Genomic DNA, 21,137 nt, shown 5'->3' on the forward strand with positions numbered 1-21,137 from the left:
TCACTTAGTGGCTTTACAGTCCAATTTGCAACATTGTCTGTTAGGACAAACAGTTGTGTTAAGTCTTTTTCAGTAGAGTCATCCATAACCTGGAAGCAGAGAAAGTGTTCCTTTATTTTGGTACAGCCACCATCCTCATCAACAAATCTTACTGTAAATGACATCTTTTCACTATGACTAATGTCAGGAGTCCAATCCATTATTACCGCACAATACTTAGCTTTGCTGAGCTGCATTAATATATTACCAAACACCTTCCTTGCCATATGATCCATCAATTAATTTTGAATTGTTTTGCTTCACTCATCTTTCATGTACATTGACACATGACATCATTGTGTTTACCAAGGAGTTCTACCAAACCAAGGGAAGTAACATTATGTTTGGTGAAAACTTATCCAACAAGCCCTGGCAAGCCAAATTATTCTTTGCAAGAAACATGGTAATTGAGATCCAGTGCTCAAGCACATTCCTGCAATGCTGGGTTTCTACATCAATAATTCACTATTGTTCTATGTCTCTATATTTACTCAGTTTGAGCCTGGACTGATTGTCAGATGACTTTTCGTGTTTCTTCAGGACATCCACTAAGTTATGCAAATAATTGTACTCAAAAAGTACAAGCAACAATTTGGCATTTTTGTCAAATACTTTGCAAGAAAGCCAAAACACTTCGTTAGTTGATTTTGAGTAAGCTAGCCAGTGCTGATTCACTTTCTCACCATTCTTGAACACTCTTTTGCAGTGTGACTTTGAGAAGTGTTGCTAGAAATGTTGTTTTCGGTTTTTACCCAACACATTCAAAATTGTTTGATCTACAGTGGCAGAATTTAGGATTGCCAGCCATAAGCAGGAAATCAGGATCTCATGGATTGATTTGTGATATGCAGATTTTCTCACTGCTGTTTCTGTCATCATATAAGGCTGATTCTCCTCTGTCATTGCTTTCTTTTTCACGTGAGCCACATTCTTCTTTGTCATCACTCTCCTTTACTTCTCCATCAGTATTTCCATTCCTTATCTGCAGGTAAATCTATTAATTCCTTCGTAATAGGACTTCAGTCATTTCTACCCCACATGTTTAATGTGTGTGGGCGAGGTGGGGGGGAGGGTGACAGACAGTATTAAGGAAAGCAAAAGTCCATCTTCCATAGTCTTAGAAGGTTATAAAACATATTTTAAGTATGGCAAAAGAAGTAACAGTATTTTTGTTTATACGGTTGCATAGATAAGCATTCAATAGATATGTCTTGTTTAATTAAATATGTCCTTTATTAGTCACTACATGCATTCTTCGAGTCTTAAGAAGCAATTACATTTTTACATTTGCACAATAAAACAAGGTTGACAGTATCACAGCGGGACTCTCACTTCATTTTATTCTTATATCTCACTGATTGACTGGAGATGCCCTGCCCCAAATACCCATGAGGGCCTGTCAGACATTCTAGCAGCTCTGAGAAAAATGTAGTTCTCAAAGTCTGGAAGATTCCATGAGATTCTAGAAAGGTTCAGAACTTTCTAAGAGATTAGTGAAAAATGAATCCACACAGAGAATACCTGAAACACCTTACTTCAGATATTCTGTTTTCTCTTTTATCTCTAGCAACAAAAACTGAAATGGTTGCCTAGGTCACCTGCCCCTAAATCCAGCACTGAGCTGCAGTGTAGAATGGAGTGGGGAAAAAGGAGGCATATTGCTGCTGCTCTGAAAAAGAGCCATAGATATCTCTGTCTAGCATATGTGCATTAGGCAGTTGGGGACCTTGCTAAACTCCTAGTTGGCACACAAGGCCTCCTTTGTGCTTTTGATGCATAGGTGAGAGTGGTGGCTAGTGTTACCTGAATGGTATTAGTTTTGAGCAATAGCTAGGAATTATACTGTGGAGCTAGGGAGCCATATCCTGTCCTGGGCTGCTGCTTTTTTTCCTTCATGAAAATAATTAGCTCCAGAGGATACAATATTTCCTTTTCCTCACAAGTGAATAACATCCAGATAGATTTTTCACCTCCTTAACCTAAACTCAAGACACACCCTACAGAGAAACTCCTAAAATACAATTTCCTCCTTAAGCTTCTCTGAGATCCATCCTTTTGTTTTGTGTCTCTTTCACAGGCTTCATGTGCCTTTACGTGGTAGTTAACCATTACTACAGTTCTCTATCCTAGAAACTGCAGTCTAGCACTCAGTGCCAAAATTCTGTGCACCTTTGCAACATCCACCAGTAAACCAAGCACTCTGAATTATAGTCTTGTCCATAGAAAAGCTGAATTGAAATCCTTACAGAGGAAACATGATAAGACAGGAGCTAGCATGCCACCAGGAATGGCTGTAGCCCAGTTATTTGCTGGGAAACAAATTGCTGCCAGGTTGCATCATTGTACCATGCTTTTCTCTTCTCTTTAAAGATAACAGGATCAGGAATTAGGAGAGTCCATATGTGGTCAACTTCTTTCCACTTCTGTCCTCCTCCTACATTCATATTGCTATAGAGACTAGATAGCACCTGTCAGTTGCCTATGGCAACATGGAACTTCCCTGTCTCCTCCAAGAAAACATCCTCTTTTATTTCTCATCTGTGTCTCTTAGCTGACAGTGCTAGTTTTTATACATGGGCACAGGGCAACTTTCAGAAGTGCCTGGGGACTTGGATTGCAATTATCGGCTCCTCCTCTCTTCTTGCTCTTATTTTATATCAGACAGTCCGTTCCCTAAATTATTCAGTGATACTTACCAACATGTAGCCTCTGTCAGAATAAACCTCTTACAGGCTACAAGATATTTTATTTACATTGTCCATTCACAGGCATAGCTGCCTGCAACTCCCAGTGACCATGGTTTGCTGGTCCCAGCCACTGGGAGCTGCAAGGGGCCATGCCTGTGGGTTGTCAATCTAAACAAAATACCTTGTGGCCCTCCAACGGATTATCCTGATGCCCCATGTGCTGAAGGTTGCTGACCCCTAATATAGCCAGTAAGATAGTGAAAGTTGAGTTATCCAGCGGGTTGGGAAAATGGAGTATAAGTAAAAAATTCCAGTAAACTTGGAGGAAGTTTTGGTGTGGGTGGGGGCTCACAGCAGGTGATCGGGGCACAGGAGTTTCAGGATGCTTGATCCAGGTGGCGCTCACGTTGTATGGCCCCTGGAAAGTGGCAACATGGGAGAGATGCGGCCAGGCAGCTTTGTGCCTACCTCTGCCCATAGAGACCGTCCTCACAGCTCCTACTGTCTACCATTTCCAGCTGGGGGGAGCTGCTGAGCCGGTACCTAGGTTATGATGGGGGCAGCACACAAGGCAACCATACATAGTTGTAGCTAGATTTGTGATAGTGTAAACGGTTAACCCATGAGCCTGGACTTACCAGTTAACATATCAGAGGCAGCAGTGGGGGGGGGGGGAGCAGGCAGCTCCTTTTCAGAGGTTTCATGGTTACTTAAACATATTTTAATAATATCCCTAGTGCCAACCAGACTGTGAATTGGACTTTCAATGAAAATCAGAAATGCCGGTTTATAGAGCTGTGTGGTTGGTAAAGTGCCAGACAACACAGTAAAAGCTGTGTTTTGTTGACAATATTTTACACAAACTGAAATGTTTGATAACATTCACTGTACCTTACCTGCCAACAGTAATGGAAATCATCCCAGCATTATATGATTTGAATTGGAAGACAGTGAGCCATTGGCATTACTTTGGATTGCAGAAATTTACTACATTTGCCAAGGCTTTGGCATATCATTTGTGGAAAAATGTGTTTTAATGAATGCCACACTGCCTACCATATGGACCATTTAGAAATATGACAACACCCAAAGAGAAACAATGACACACTTGATCAAAGTGGAAAATAATCATATAAGACGTATAAACCTTTTTCTCTTTCCTTTTTATGTTATGTGAATCAGTATATAAATTACTTTAGGGTGAGCCTTGCTCCTGTGCCAGTGCATCTTTGTGCAGTTCTTTTTTCTTTCTTTCTTTTTTTCTTTCTCTATTTGCAATCAGGATGCCTTATAAGAATTTGAAATCTATTTGTCATCAGAAAATAGATGATGTATTGTCTAGTCAATGTCAAAGGAAGTTTGTTTATTAAGGATGTTAGTTTGCATCACTTGTTCACCCAAATAATTTCCACTCTAATTACAGTTTGTTGTAGTAGTAATTCAAATAGACATTGGAAAATTGTCGTATGTTTTACTGTATTCTATAAGATCATAGAAATGTAGAGCTGGAAGGCACCTCCTAATATCCAACCTAAATCTCCCTTCTTGCACATTAAGCTGATTTTCCTGCTGTTCTACATTCAGCTGATACGGAGGACAACTGGTCACTATCCTCTTTATAACAGTCCTTAACATATGAAGACTTTTATCAGCTTCCCCCATCTGTCTGATTTTCAGAAGACTTAACATGTCCGGTTTTATAACCTTTCCTTATAGGTTTGGTTTACTGAGCCTTTTATAGTCTTTGTTGCTCTCTTAGGATATGTCTACACTACAAAGTTAATTCGAACTAACAGACATTAGTTCGAATTAACTTTGATAGGCGCTACACATGCAAACCGCTAGTTCGAACTTAATTCGAACTAGCGGAGCGCTTAATTCGAACTAGGTAAACCTCATTCTACGAGGACTAACGCCTAGTTCGAATTAACTAGTTCAAATTAAGGGCTGTGTAACCACTTAATTCGAACTAGTGGGAGGCTAGCCCTCCCCAGCTTCCTCTGGTGGCCACTCTGGGCACCACCAGGGAAACTCTTCTGCCCCCCTCCCGGCCCCAGAGCCCTTAAAAGGACACGGTCTGGCTACGGTGCCTGTGCCAGGTGCAAGCCTGCCAGCACCCAGCCAGCAGACCCTGCACCTGGCACGGCACGAGCCAGCCACCCGCTGCCACCCAGCCCTCCGCCTCTTCCCAGGACCAGGCTGGCGGCTCCCAGGACCCTGCCCAGGTCTGCAAGAGGCGGGCACCCGCCTGGTCTAGTGCAGACATCGTGGACTTCATCCATGACCTCTGCACTAGGCACAGGAAAGTGGCCGTCTAGGACAGCATAGCTGCCAGCCTGGCCACCCAGGAGCAGGTTGGCATGAAAATCAAGGTGGTCCACTGAGACCTCCGACCCTGAGCCCTGAGCTTAGAATGGCCGTACTGGGTCAGACCGAAGATCCATCTAGCCCAGTAGCCTGTCTGCCGACAGCAGCCAACACTGGGTACCCTGGAGGGGATGGACCAAAGACAGTGACCAATCCATTTGTCTCGTGCCATCCATCTCCAGCCTTCCACAAACAGGGGCCAGGGACACCATTACTACCCCCTGGCTAATACCACTCCATGGATCCAACGTCCATAACTTGATCTCACTTCTCTTTAAACTCTGTTCTAGTTCTAGCCTTCACAGCCTCCTGCAGCAAGGAGTTCCACAGGTTGACTATTTGCTTTGTGAAGAAGAACTTTCTGTTATTAGTTTGAAGCCTGCTACCCATTCATTTCATTTGGTATGGGAACTAATGAAGAACTTTTCTTTATGCACCCTCTCCACACCACTCATGCTTTTATAGACCTCTATCATATCCCTCCTCAGTCTCCTCTTTTCTAAGCTGAGAAGTCCCAGTCTCTTTAGCCTCTCTTCATATGGGACCTGTTCCAAACCTCTGATCATTTTAGTTGCCCTCCCCTCTCCCACCTTCTTTTCCCAGTCTCCCCGAGTTTTGTTCAATAAAGAGAGTTTCTATTTTTGAACACACATGTCCTTTATTTTGTACATCAGGAAGGGGGGCTAGGGAGGGGTAAGTGGAAGGAGGTGAGGGAGGAATGGGCTGGCTCTGCGGGCTCCTCAGAGTGGAAACTCTCCTGAAGCCCCTTGATTGACCCCCCCCCCCGGATGGCAGCCTGCGGCAAGTGCAGCCAGGCTGATGGCCGAGTGCTCTGATGTGCCGAGTGTGGGCACTCAGGGCACTCCAAGCCAGGACTGCTTTGCAAGCGGGGAACACCTGAGAACTGTCTGTCCGTGGTGGGGGTCGGGTCCCTTTAAGCACAGCCCTTGGCTAGCCTGAGACAGCAGCTCCAAACTCTAAGTCCTAACCTGATGCCCTGCCGGCACTGCTTCCGGCCATCCTTAACCTCAGTTCAGGGTCCACTCAGTGTGGACATGCTAGTTCGAATTAGCAAAACGCTAATTCGAACTAGTTTTTAAGTCTAGATGAGCTAATTCGAATTAGCTTAGTTCGAACTAACTTAGTTCGAATGAGTGCTGTAGTGTAGACATACCCTTATTGATTCTCTTCCATTTTACTAAGGTTGTTAAGTAACCGTTAATTTACTAGTCGAGTAGTTGATGGAATTTCCTTACTCGACTAGTTGATAGGCATTTTCGCATTCCTCCTTTGAAATGTACAAAAGCCCCTACTGGGAATGGGCTCCCAGGAATGCAGAACTTCATGTGCAGCCCAGGGCCAGAGGGAAATTCTGCTGACTCCGGGCTGCACGCAGTATGCCAGCTTTGAAATGTACAATAGTCCCCAGCGGGACTCTGAGTCCCCCGTGGACCCCGGGTTCTTTGCTGAGCAGAGCCGGGGTCAGCTGGGGACTCACCAGCTATGCTCCGTGCACCATTTCAGCAGAACCCAGGATCAGCTGAGGATTCCCCAACTGACCGTGGTTCCGCTTGGCATTTCCCCAGAACCCAGGGTCAGCTGGGGACTCTCCAGATGATCCCAGGTTCCGCAGAAATGCCATGCTGTGCAACGCTGCCCCTTTGAAGTACCTCTTATTCCCCCCCTTTGCTGATAGAGGCAGCAAAGGGAGGGGGGGTCAACTAGTCAACTGAGTATCCGATACTTATTTGCTTATCGGATAGTTGACTAGTCCTTAACATTCCTAGTTTTTACTCATTTTTCCTAAAACGTGGTCTCAGAATTGGATACATTACTCCAGCCGAAAGCTTACCAGTTCTGTGTACAGTGGGACAGTTACATCTTGGGTCTTACATATCACACTTCTGTTAAGACAGCCCAGAATGATAACCGCATCGCATTGTTAACTCTTATTCAAATCTTTAACCTATTCTTTCCCTATCTTAGCTTACATCCCTTCTCCCTTGCTGTTAATATTAATTGTGTTGAAAATCTGGTCACCATTAACCTTTTTCTTCCAAATTGAAGCAAAATTAACAATTAAACATCTGACTTCTTGATGTAATTAATTATTAGTTCTCTTTCCCCAGTAAGTGGAGGAGCTACGTGGTAATTCATTTTTTGTCTTGCTTCTGATATATTTAAGCAACCTGTTCATATTGTCTTTTATGTCCTTTGTTTGGTGTAACTCATTTTGTGCCTTATCCTTTCTGATTTATCCCTATAAGTTTATGCTATGTTTCTGTCCTTATTTCCACTCTTTGTAGGATTCATTTTGATTTTCAGGTCCTTAAAGAACTCCTGGCGGTGTATATTGCCCTCTTCCTTGTCTTCATATCATTCCTTTGCATCAGAATAGCTGGCAGTCATGCCTTTCATACTATCTCCTTGAGAAATTGCCAGTTCTCCTGACTTTCTTTATCCTTTAGATTTTCTTCCTGTAGGAGGACCTTGTGTGTCAGTTTTCTGAGTTTAAGGTTTGCTTTTTTTGAACTTTTTTTGTCCTTATTCTGTTGTTTTCACTTAGTATCGTACAATCTATCATTTAATTTTGACTTTCACCCAAATTGTCTTCCACTTTCAGATTCACAACCAGACTCTCCCTTTTGCTAAGCAAAAATGGCAGCTGTTGACTGATGGCCCAGCTCAAAAGCAGCAGAGGAGAAGTAAGGGCTCTAGTCTTGTGTAACAATAAATAAATAAATACATAAATAGCTGAGAATAGTGGCAGTGTAATGGGGCAGCACTCACCTGTTGCAAGCACCCCTGTCTGGCTCAGTGCATGTCCCTGCACTCTCACTCCAAAACCTTTTTAGCTACTCAGCTCTCTGGCTGAGTCACATTCCTGTGTGAATCATGACCCCTTTGGGGGTACACACTTAACAGAGCCCATCTCAGTGACCTGTGTTGGTGTCCCTCTTAGTCTGTTCCCCACTTGGAGAGAGTGGTGATTCCAGGACTTCCGCTCCTGGAGATAGCTCCTCGCACCTAGCTCAGGACTTGTATCTCAGTCCATCAATCGCACTATAGCTCTCCCCATGGAGCTCTCCATGGTGTTGCTGCTCCCTCAGACAACCAGGGTCTACACCTCTTCAAGACTTCAAAGAGACTGAGGTGATTCTGGTCCTGCAGCTTCCTCTTATAGTCCTTCCTGGCCCCAGATTGGCCTGTCCTCCTGCAGCCACTCTAACTTGCCTTGGCAGAACCACAAGCCTCCAGCATGGGAGTTTGGGAGCTGATCCAGCCTGTCACAGATAGTCACCAGTTCTTATTTTGAAAACCCATGGAGAAGCTCTCCATGCTTCTCAATTTCATAATACAGGCAGTCCCCGGGTTACGTACAAGATAGGGACTGTAGGTTTGTTCTTAAGTTGAATTTGTACATAAGTCGGAACTGGCGTCCAGATTCAGCCGCTGCTGAAACTGACCAGCGGCTGACTACAGGAAGCCCAAGGCAGAGTTTCTCTGCCCCGGGCTTCCTGGAATCAGCCGCTGATCAGTTTCAACAGAGGCTGACTTGGGGACGCCAGGGGCAGAGCAGCTGGGGCGCTGCTAGGTAGGTCCCCGTAGTGCCACACCTCGGCGCTGCGGGGACCAACCCGGCAGCACCCCAGCTGCTCTACCCCAGGTGTCCCCAAGTCAGTTGCTGCTGAAACTGATCAGCGGCTGATTCCAGGAAGCCCGGGGCAGAGCAACTCTGCCTCGGGCTTCCTGTAGTCAGCCGCTGGTCAGTTTCAGCAGCGGCTGACTTGGGGACGCCTGGGGCAGAGCAGCTGGGGTGCTGCTGGGTTGGTCCAGTAGCGCCGCTCCAGCTGCTTCGGCGAGAAAAGCCTGGTCTGCTGGGGGGGGGGGGCGCACTAGCTGCACCCCCCCAGCAGACCAGGGAGACGCGGAGCAGCTTTTCTCGCCCCGGAGAGAAAATCAGAGATTGCTGTTAACCATGGTAGATATGATGGTTGGTAGGTGATTCTCTAAACTCTTTTCCTTTTCCTTCCTTTTCTTAAAGAATGTCTTTGGTTGATTGTTGTTTGAGCTGTTTAAAAACTTTGTCAGAATGGTCTCCCGTTTATTGCTGACTTCTGTTATCTCTTAGAAAGTTGCTTTGACTCATTAGTGTGATCAAGAGCTAAGGTATTTCGGAAAAGAATACCATCAAATTTCATTTTTGCTATTACTGAGTATTATTAACATGCCTAGACCATTTTATCATGAAGTAATATACCTCTGATTGAAATTGTATTCTATATTAAAAATTAAAAACTACAGAAAAATTTGATAGGAAAATTTTGGCTTAGATTTCCTGATAGATTCCAAACGTTATATTAAAATTAAGTTTACATAAAACATTTTTTCCCTTTTCTCGGGTGCCTTTTATTCTAAGCATCTTTAAAATTTTTCTCCAAGAGGAGGGGGGGCATGGAAAACAAGCATCATTGGGCCAAAATCTGCAATTGCAGGGCTGCTCAGAACTGATTCACAAACAGAGATAAAGTTACCTGGCACAAGGTCACAAAGACAATCAGTGGCAGAGCTGAGAATAATAAAACCTAGATCCCTGAGTACCAGCTCTACTCCCTTTCAGGCTCGTCAACTACGTAAACCCGGTGAAAACTGTGTGTGTGCAGTGCTTCAAGTTATTTAATGTTTGAGAGGAAACATAACCATCTTCTTACATGCTACATTTTTTAAGTTACGTAAAGAAAGAGGTGTGTGTGTGTGTGTGTGTGTGTGTGTGTGTGTGTGTGTGTGTGTGTGTGTCCGTCCGTCCGTCCGTCCGTCCGTCCGTCCCCATCCCGGTAATTGGACCATACAAAGATCATAATCTGCTGGCACATGCAAATATTCTGTATTTCAATAAAGTAGTTGTTATGCACTGCAAATGGTTTTCAGAATCCTACTCTGAACATGGACTTCTCAGATGTAGGATACACAACTACATATTTGCATAAAGCTGTAGTGTTATGTTGTTGTTCTAACCTCTACATCATGTATTTTTAAATAATAGTTTGTCACTATGCTTAAAGTGGACAGCCAAGGATGCCAAATTGCTGAGAAATAGGGTTGACTCACCCCTACATGGTGGTCACTCTATCATTAGGGTATACTAAGTCAGTAACAAAAGTAAACTTCTGTCTCACCACATTGGTGAATATGAAGTCAAGGATGCAGTCTTTTTAGGCATTCCTGCCCTTGCCTCACCACCCAAACACTAGACTCTCTATGGTTAGTGGTTACTGAAAATCAATTAAATCAAAGAGTTCTTCTCATCCCAACAGATCAGCCACATAGCTAGGTCAATATATAACTCACATTTTACCCACTAATCACACTGATGCCTGTCCTTTAGCAACTAAAATCTAAATGTTTATTAAAAAAGAAAAGAAGAGAATAATAGCCAATAGCTCATATACATGTAAATAATTGCAGGTTCTTATACGCAAGTCAGCTGTCTATTCCGTAAGTGCTACAAACTTGAAAAGTCTCTCTGAAACTTCCAAAAGCTTGGAATGCCCTCAGTCCATTGTTCAAAATTGTTTTAAACCCACAGACCAGAGAATTAGGGCTGGAAAGAGGCAAAATGGAGATCTCAGGATTTTTTTTTTATCCTTTGCCCATGTGCTTAGTAATTTACTGTCTCAAAGCAAGCTCACAGCCCAGTTTGTGGAAAGCTAATAACATAAGATGGGGCACATGAGCATATTACATGTCCTTACATAATTTGATGATTCATAGCGGGTATCCATTGGTCTCTTGGAGCCTGATGTGTCCATAGAAAGAGCTGTCAGATTGGAATGAGTTTCTTCTGTGATACATTGTGAGAGTTAGCTGTCTTTGGTGGGTTGTCAATATATAGTTATCTATCAGTGTACATTTTACCAGGAATCAGCACATATGTATGATGGCAGTACATAGCTGTATTTGTAACTTCACATATAAAAATAATACATGCATATAAACAGGGTAATCATACTTAGCGAATAACTTTTCATTGATATCACATACTTTGTACACAATTTCTTGCAATTTTATAATAGTGGCAATATTGATGACCTAAATCAGGGATGGGTAAAGAGGCTGCCGCAGGCCATATCCGGCTTGCCAAGTCACTGGATCTGGCCTGTGGCTGCCCTGCCGCTCCTCTGCCCCCAGGCCAATTGAGACATGGAGACGGGGAGGGGGAGCATGTGAGGTCTCCTCCCCACACCAACAATGTGTGGCAGCTAAAGAGAAACAACAGCTGTTCTAAAACAGCCGGTCATTAGGGTTGCCAGGTGTCTGGTTTTGAATAAGACTGCCCAGTATTTGAGCTTTCTGTTTGGGAAACAAATTGAGAAAATATAAATGTCCGGTATTTTCTAAATAAGATGTAATGTAGATTGTGATGTAATGTCAAGTGTGTCCGGTATTTTTGTTGAAACCATCTGGCATCCCCAGTGGTTCTCTCTAGCCTCTGCTCATCCCTGACAGGGCGGGGGTAAGAGGCAAGAGACTTTGCATGCTCCCCTGCCCCAAGGCCCTGATTGGCCTGGGGCAGGGAGAGTGCACAGGGTGTCCTCCCGCCGCAGCACCATAGAAGGATCCGCCAGCTGTTTTAAAACAGCTGGCAATTCTCTGGGGGCGGGTGGGAAGGGGGATTTCACGCACTCCCCATCACCAGGCCAATCGGAGTTTATGGGTGGGAGAGAAGAGAAGTATCCTGGCCCCTTCCCTTCTGCCTGAGGCTCCTCCCTTTCCAGCGTGGACCATGGCCACTTCAGCAATTTGTGAAGTGGCCCCCTTTTAAAAATTATTGCCCAACCCTGATCTAAATGGGCATATTTATCATACAGTGTCTCACAGTTGCTCATGTATTTTACTTCGACAGATTTGAAGAAAATGCCCTAATATTTTAATTTCTTCTACATCATTTCTGAAGGCTTAGAATAGTGAAAGGAGACAAAGAAATCTAATGACTTAATTAGCCAATTTTTCTATAATCTCTTGTTGCTCCAAAATGTTTCTTTTTTAACTGTAATGGAGCAAATTATTCACTTTCCCCATTTTTGAATACATATGGGAGCTGAGGAGGGAACATATGGGTGTTAGTAAAACATACCGGTAAACATAAAGAAGAGTGCAATGCAAGTCAGTATGTTTTAGAAGCCTGAGTAACTGCTATGTAAATATATGGTAAAGATTTTTTTTTCATCAGCACTTTTCTTCAGTGCTTTCTTTTTTCATCCAGTTTCTCTCCCTCTTCGTGCCCAAAAAGATTCACTTAAGGTTCTTCACCATTTGCTGTTTTGTTTCAGAATCTGTTCTGGGTGTTCAACATTTGTTTTCATCCTGAACTGGGATGACAAGTCAAAATATCAAAATGCTCTTAAGAATGGAAAGTTCCTTTAAAAAAAAGTTGGAAATGAAACAAAATGTTTTGATGATCAATAATGAAAACTAAACATTTAGAAGTTTTTTAATTAATTTTTTTTTTACTTGTTGAACTCAATTCAGATGGTTTTTGTTGTGCCTCAGTTTAACATTAAACTGCATTTACCAGAGTTGTCCACAATGCTACACTTCTTGGAGCCCCATCTCCCTGACTGAACTACATCTCCCATGATGCACTGCAGTTTTCCTTCAGGTTGACTCCACACAGGGAATTGGATGAGCTAGTATGTAGTCTGACTGGGAAGCCTAACCCATGAAAACTAGGATGTTGAGATGTGAACTACAACTTCCATTAGGCATTCCTGCAGCTGAGCCAGATACAGATTAGTACTGACCAAAACCAAACTATTTCATTTTGATTTTTCCCAACGAAAAACAATATTTTTGTCACAGTGATTTTATATAGAACTTGAGTTACTCAAGAGCTAAACATTAGCTCAGATAAGTTGACAATAGGGATGTTAACAGTTAACTGGTTACCTGGTAAGCATTAACCTTAACAAGTGATGCTTACCGGGGTAGCACTTAACTGATACCTGGGAAGCAGCCTCCTGCCCTCAGCCTGGCACCATGCAGGGCTGTTGCTTCCAGCCGTGTGCAGGCTGGGAGCAACAACCCTGCATAAGGCTGGAAGCATTCGGGTTGGAGCTTACCAGTTAACTAATTAAACAGGATTTTACATCCCTAATTGACATACATTTTCAGTGATCCTTCCTACAGGTTGCTTCATTTAGAATCTACACAATTCTTAAATGTTTTTCCCACATAGTATCAGGCGCACAAGCAGCTGCTTTGGTGTTTGCAGTAGATCCTTATAGGCCCATGGAAAGCCTTTTAATTACAAACAGCTGGCTGTCAGCTCTTGAGCTACTGGCTTTCTGAATTGCCACTTTCCCATTTTCAGGAAAAAAAACAGATTAGAATGTGTCCAGCCACACTGGGAAATGTTAAGAATTCAGACTACTTTTTCAAATATGGATGTCTAAAGTTAGCCATACATGGGCACCAAAATAATTAGTATATCTTTAAGAGGGTCTGAATTGCACCAGTTGTAGACTAACTTGGCCAACTGTCTGAAGCTTTTTTCCCCTCTGGTCATCAGTATATGAGATTATCTAAATTTAAGATCCTTCAGCTTTTCTTGACTGCATCCAAATATCCTATACTCCTTCCATTACCCCATTACACAAGCACAACATCTTTATGAAAGAAAAATTTTTTAAAGATTTTTTTTTTTTACTATTTTAAGTATTCATTAAATAAATGTTAATGTGGTACAGCACACAGTATTTACCACTGACAATTTAACTCCAGATTCCAGTAGTAATGAGTTGTTTATCTTGCAGTAGTGCTCGAAGGACTAATCGTGGACCAGGACCAAATTGTAATGGGTGCTGGTCAAAAACAAAAGGAACAGAAAAGCCAGTCCATGCCCCAAGAAGCTGACAATCTAATTAATGACTCTATGCTTTTCTGAACCTGGTGTTCACAAATGGATCCTGTTTCTCATGAGCAGCCATCTTGAGACTTCATCACACTACTTCTCCTTATTACTTACTTACTTTGTATATTTTTTTGGTTATTTCACATTTATATTGAAGTACCACCTAAAAGCCACAGCCAGATCATTCATGGTTTTGCTAAGCACAGTGTAAACATATAATAATCCTTGTTCTCCTTTTGGGAATAGTGGCCAAAGTGACCGTCTATGTGGCTATTGGGCTATTTGCCTAAAATGTTCCTGAAAGGGGAGTAACGACTTATGAAAGGCCTGCTACTGGACAGAGAATTTGAAGCAGATGAGGCAGGAGGAACTGTGAAATGCCTTTCCTCCCATTCTGTCACTGATGCGCAAACAATGGGTAGGGTATGGGAAGAAAGATGCAGCCACAGGACAGCATACCTCAGGAAATGAAATTCTCTGCACATTCTATGGGATGGTTATTTTTATTTTTCATATTCATTAAAGAGTTTAATGATAGAATTTAAATTGGATGGGTGTGCAGTAATTTGAGGTTATGGATTGCAAGTAACTTGAAGCTGAGCTTCTGTCGTGAAATATATCTGGGATATATGAAACTGAACTCAATCTTGAATTTGAGAGATTAAGATGGGCAGTATAGTAAAGCTCTATTATCCAGCATATTGGAGGAATGGGGGGTTAATATTTCTGGTTAACAAATATTCTGGCTAACTGACATTTATGCTTTACCCATGGAAAAGCAATTGTCAAAGAATGAAAATACAATACAATGAATTGAGTGTAAAACAGTATATAGGTACCCACCAATCCAGTACTAGTACTGCACTGCGGAGTTATTGGTTTCTTGAAATACTTAGGCATATGCAGGTACAGTTTTCTATACAGTAGGTGATCTTATGACACTACTTATCGCTATGGGCAGTACAGTGTCTTGCAGTGCCTCAGGGCCATCATTATCAATATCAATCACCACTATAGATATAGAAGGTATAGGAGATTGGGCTGAAACTGTAATGACCCAATGACACACTCTGGAAGTAGTTTTTTTGAATAAATCGCTGATTTCAGCTTGCTTACTTGTCGTCTTCCTCTTTGAGTAAAAGTAGAATGCAGATTGTGTAATTGCATAACATGCTGGACAGTATTCTAGTCCTGGTTACTAGATCAAAGATTTGTATTCGGAGATATCAGAAATGCAGTCTAATTGAGCTTTCTGGTTAATTGAGTGCCTGATAACAGAGCTTCTCCTATATTTACTGAGCCATCTAGTTGCTATGCTGGTGACATCCCAATGCTTATATGAATCTCATAAAATAAGTGATGCAAAATTCAGCCCTAAAATGGTATGGTGACATAACAATACTTTGCATCTCACACCATGACTACTTAATTATTTTTAAAAATCCTCTTGTGAGAGACATGTTCAAAGTCAATTTGACAGTCCCAATGAATTGTCGACTGGTTTTCCTGTATCCACTGGTTTGTTTAGTGCTCAAAGAATTCTAGTATATTGCAGAAGCATTCTTTTATAGAAGCTCTTCTGGTTTCTTGTTTTATTCATGTGTATTTTTAATTATAGTTTAAAATTACTTGTATGACACTGGAATAAGTCTACTTTCCAGGTTTACCCTTCACATTTTTTTTTCTGCGGTGGGAGCAGAGTGCAGCATGATAAGGCAATCTTGCCTCCATTCTTCTGGGACAATAGCTGCGTTTAGATTGCATACTGTCTTGGACAGTAGCTGCTTTTATTGAGAGAGTGCATATTTGTGTTAGCAATTCAACCACTTCGCTCTTCAATTCAGGGCCTGGAGGCGGGGCAACTGTGTGAAGCTTCCTTTGCCCTGCCCCAGCCCTGCGAGGAGCTTGTGGCACCTCACAGGGTAGGAGGAGGCTTCCTGCACTCCCCCACCCCCAGGCCTGGGGGTGAGGGAGCGTGCCAAGCCTCTTCCAGGGCATGGGTGCCTAGTGGAAAGGGGAGGCAAAGGGTGGTCTGGGGGTGGGGTAGCCCCGCCCCTTCCAGGGTTGCCTGGGGCTACAGGCAGTCCCCGGGTTACGTACAAGATAGGGACTGTAGGTTTGTTCTTAAGTTGAATTTGTATGTAAGTCGGAACTGGTACATATTGTAGGGGAAACTCTAGCCAAACATTTCTCCAGAGCTCAGTTTTATTCTCCCACACCTCACTTCCCTCAGTCCTTTATTCTCAAGCTGAGGTGTCTGCTATGCTTTCTTCCCTAAGTCGATGTCCTGGTGATCTGGCTTCCATTATCTTTTTGGATTTTTCATTATGATGGATCAGCTTAGACCAGTCCTCTTTAGCGACCTATTCAGTCTGCTCAGAGAGCTAGGCAGTACACACACGCTGACCCGCCTGTGGCTGTGTCTGCACTACAGACCTACGTCAGTATAACTATGTCACTCTGGGATATGAAAACTATATCAAGCACCATATCAAGGGAAGACCTCCTCCCACAGACATAGCTACTGCTTCTCTGGGAGGTGGATTAATTACACTGAGAGGAGAAGCTGTCCCATTACAGAAGGACCATCTTCAGTAAAATGCTACAGCTATGCTTCAGTAGCACTGTACATGAAGACAAGCCCTACATCTCTTAGCCAGTCCTGAGAGCAAACCATCATGTTTTCCTCCCTGGGTAGCAACACAAAATAAATGGGAAACTGAGGTAGATATAGGGTTAATAAAATTACCAAAATTTTTCTACTTTGACACAGTCGTATTGCTTAATGCAGCACTACCAAGTGCTTGGATACCATGTTGATAAGATGGCAGAGGGGAGCAGGCTGGAGTTGGGTTGCTCTGCTTCCTGTGGCTCCCACTGCCACTGCTATAAGTGTTAAGACAGGCCCAAGATCTGCTGCTGGCACCAGCATCTCTGGTAATCACCCAGGCCACCCTGAGCCCTACCCAGCCCCCCAAAGTATGGGGCCCAGGATGGCTGCTCCGCGGCGAGAAAAGCCGCTCCGCGTCTCCCTGGTCTGCTGGGGGGGGAGAGGGCGCTAGCTCCGCATCTCCCTGGTCTGCTGGGGGGAAGCGCCCCCCGCGCCGCTGGAGACGGCGACAGTGGTGGAGGCACCCCGCACTAGCTGTGCGCCCCCCCCCCCCCAGCAGACCAGGGAGACGCGGAGTGGCTTTTCTCTCCGCGGAGGACGCGGGCGGCGGGACCGCGGCATGTCTCGGCGGTCCCACCGCCCACATCCTCCGCGGTGAGAAAAGCCACTCCGCGTCTCCCTGGTCTGCTGGGGGGTGGGGGGGCGCAGCTAGTGCTGGGTGCCTTCTCCACTGTTGCCGCCTCCGGCGGCACGGGGGGCGCTTCCCCCCAGCAGACCAGGGAGACATGGAGCGGCTTTTCTCGCTGCGCTGGGACTGCCAAGACGCGCCGCGGTCCCCCCACTCCGTCCTCCGCATTGAGAAAAGCCGCTCCGCGTCTCCCTGGTCTGCTGGGGGGCGGGGGGCGGTTCGTAACTAGGGAGCTGACATAAGTAGGATTGATGTAACCCGGGGACTGCCTGTACTTCAAAAAATTTTGAAGTGGTCCCTGGGCAAAAAGTATTGCCCACTCCTGCCCTAATTCCTTGGTTTTCCTATTCCCTCCCTCTATCCCCATCTACCGTATTTTGCTTTCCAAAACTTTCTTTGTTGTTTTGCCCATTGCCCGCATTTGGAGGACAGATAGCCAGAACACAGGAATTTTTCTTTTGTTGTTGTTGTTGGCTACTTCCTTATGTTATCTTTGATAATACCTTTCAAACCATAGTCTTTTTCTGTCATGGCCAACTACACAAAACTTGTGTCAGGTGGCTCTCAAGTCACAAAGTTGCTACCCTTACACTATGTCTGTAGTCTGTCCTCCTGATTATCTACTGTATTGATGACTGATTTATTTAATATTTTATTTTAACTTCAAATTGGTGAGAGGGATCTTACTGTAGTTCCCGTACTAAACAGGACCTGCAAATGCCAAGAGCATCTGCTGAAGTACTAATTGCTAGTCAAAATATTTGTATTGCACACTTCTTTAATCACAATAGGAAGGATTTAGCTGCCTAAGTTTCTAAACTTTAGCAGCGTACTTGTATTTATGGAATAGTATTATTTTCCAGAAGAGAGCTCCAGTTAAATAACACATGAAGGATTCTTCCATTGCCCCATTCCTGCTAGCTTACAGAGATGAATGCATCTGTTTACTGCAGCTGTTCTTGATGTCCTCACTACCATACAGCAGTCATTTTAGCCCTGCTGGAAATCATAACCATCTATATGCCTCTTTGGAGAGGGATTGTTTTCAGTGTAGGCTTTAACTAATGAGTTATTGCTGGAAGACTGCAGGTGAGCATATTCTGCAGTGTAGAATGCCAAAATGGCAGTTTTAAGTTTGGATCTATTGCTGCTTCCCTTCAAAAAAAAATCTTTTGATTTCTAGCAAACTGATTATGTTCATAGAACTGGCAACATGTGTAGAACTGGTGCAAAAATTATGTGGGCAGACACTCACCATTCCTCTTGCATTGGATGGATGGGTAAGGGTTCCCTCCAATCAATCCCTTCCACTCTGATTTTTTTTAATCACCATTAGCAGGAACTTCAGGGGAGCCTTTCCCTCCTTCCTCTGTAACAAGTGAAACTAAATTTAATTGAATGTGGTTCTCAGTCCAATTTAAACTTCCAAATAGTGGGACGCTGAAACAGAGTCTTCCCCGTGACTGAGAAGGATTTATCCTTTCCCACTGCTGTTAGTGGATATTGGGCTATCTCTATACAATTGAGTTCAACCTTGCTTCAGTCTCCCATTGCAGCTAGATGCTTCATTTTGTACCTAAAAAATATATCTTGCACCAGTCAGCGCAGTACATAGAGAAAAATTAGCAATTGTCAAATTGTTAGACTTCATGTTGTAATTTTAGCAGGGGGAAATGGTAGTCTTCAGCATATTAAGATGGTTTTGATTTTTGCTGAAAGAGAGAGATTCATTGATACAATTTCAAGGAAGCATTGGTACAATAATGATGCAGTATCTATGACCACGTGAGTGCTGTCATGTTAAACAAGAGTCTACCTCATAGTCCATCCCTCTTGTGCAGTTGCTCTAGCAACAGGGTCAAAGATTTGTTCTATCTTTACTGAGCTTTAGAAGTAAGGAAGCTGATTAAGATCATTAGGTTTTCATTACTGGTCTCATTATGATAAACTGATACTTGATTTTCTTCCTCTGGTACATACTTGTATTTCATACTATATTCTGAGCATTATAGAATGCATAGAGGTTGCTGTTACTAAATACTACGACTGTAGGTATTCATGTTTACCATTAAGGGCATGTTTTATATTTAAACATGGTCAGTTCACTTTATCAGCTTGATCCAAGCAAATAGAGAATGATTAAAACTTTCTTAGAATTAACAGTGATTTTTTTATGCCTTCCCTGAGCTAAATTTCAGATATTACTTTCTGTTCTATAAAAGACTTCAGAAAATTATGATCATCTGAAGCCTTGAGTTAAATCAAAAGACCATCCTATTATATGGAAGACAACCATTTCCTCTTGTTAAAATTACAACCTTAAACCCCTTTAATCTTTAACAATTAGACTAGACAGTTGCTAATATTTCTCTATGTACTGCACTCGCTGGGTCAAGGTATATTTTCTTAGCTACAAAATGAAGTATCTGCCTCAATGGGAGTTAATTTGGATTTATGCCAGCGTTAACTGAGAGGAAAGGTTGGCTCTATCTTCTTTTCTAATCTGCACTACTATATTTCTTTACAAATGTAGTAGAGGTTCATATAAAATCTTAAAGCCACATTTGATTTTGTTTCCATTTACACTAAATTATAAGAATTGATTTACAGATGTACTAAAATAACTTCTGGTGCAGGGGGAATGGGACAGATGCAGAAGAAGGAACCAACTTGAATGTGTTTAGATAATAAAAGACTGACAGAGAAGGAGTCAAGATTCTAAAGCAGGTGATGGGTTTCTACATGTGATCTTAAAAAAGGAATCTACTGTGATTTTAAAAAAGGAAAGTAGTATACTACCTGCAAATTTTGACTTATTTTGTTTTCCCCATTTACAACTCTGAAAACTTGCTCTTGCTTCTATTGATGATCCAGCAGTGATTAGGCATATGCTGAAAACAGTGTTAATATACAATAGGATTTCCAGGACAAGACTGACACCCTTTATGCCAGGGGTGGCCAACCTGTGGCTCTTGAGCCACATGCAGCTCTTTTCTCACAGAAATGCGGCTCTCAGGGTTACAGCTCATTCGGAGCCGCATGCCAGCATTGTGCACACGCTCCAGTTCCTGGAGGGAGAAGTGCATGGCTGTGGTGGTGGCAGCTCCGGTGAAACCCAGGCATTGGGTTAGAATGGGAGGGACCTGGGGGTGCCTGGCTCTGGGGGAGGGGGAGGGCATTGGGTTAGAGTGGGGGGTTTTGAAAGGGGGCTGGGGCTGGAGGGAGGAGGGAAGGGCATTAGGTTGGGGGAGGAGCTGGGGGTGCCTGGCTCTGGGGGAGGGATGTGTGACTCTTTGCACTACTATCCACAGCTCTTTTGGCTCTTCGTGTCTAACTGGTTGGCCACCCCTGCTTTATGCTAATGGAAATGCCCATCTGCACTTTACTAGCAAGTTCATAACGATGACCCCAAGATGTGTCCGTTTTTATAAGTTGTGCCATCAGTTCAGTGGCTGGTTATACATCACCTCATTAGAGGTGTGAGACTGAATCTGCCAGCTCTTGTTTCTATGTTCTCCATCTTTTTTTTTTTTTTTACCAGCTCCCAATGCTTCTCACTCTGTGGGCTCCTAGGGGTGTACTGGTAAAAGTAGAGGACGGGGATGGGGCAGTCCACCCCTGGCTTCCGCAGGGCTATGCCCTTCACAGTGCTAAATAGGTAGCTGCACAACTGCACAGCTTACAGGGGACTTACATATCCTGAGAGTGATGAAATTCCACAGTTGCCCCCCACACCCCAAAAAAAACCTACCTTGTCTCAATGTACTGTTGACAGGGGATTTTCCCCTCCCCTCTCCCTTCTTGTTCTTTTATACATTTGAAGGTTCCCCCCTT

General features: G+C 43.4%; 1 protein-coding gene across 2 annotated transcripts in view; it reads left to right on the forward strand.

Annotated features, from left to right (window-relative positions):
- Positions 1-21,137, forward strand: part of SRGAP1 (SLIT-ROBO Rho GTPase activating protein 1) — a 219,985-nt gene that overhangs the window by 77,721 nt on the left and 121,127 nt on the right. The gene's annotated exons all lie outside the window — the stretch shown is intronic.

This window comes from Pelodiscus sinensis, chromosome 1 (genome assembly GCF_049634645.1).
Source record: "Pelodiscus sinensis isolate JC-2024 chromosome 1, ASM4963464v1, whole genome shotgun sequence".
In the NCBI taxonomy this organism is placed as follows: Eukaryota; Metazoa; Chordata; order Testudines; family Trionychidae; genus Pelodiscus; species Pelodiscus sinensis.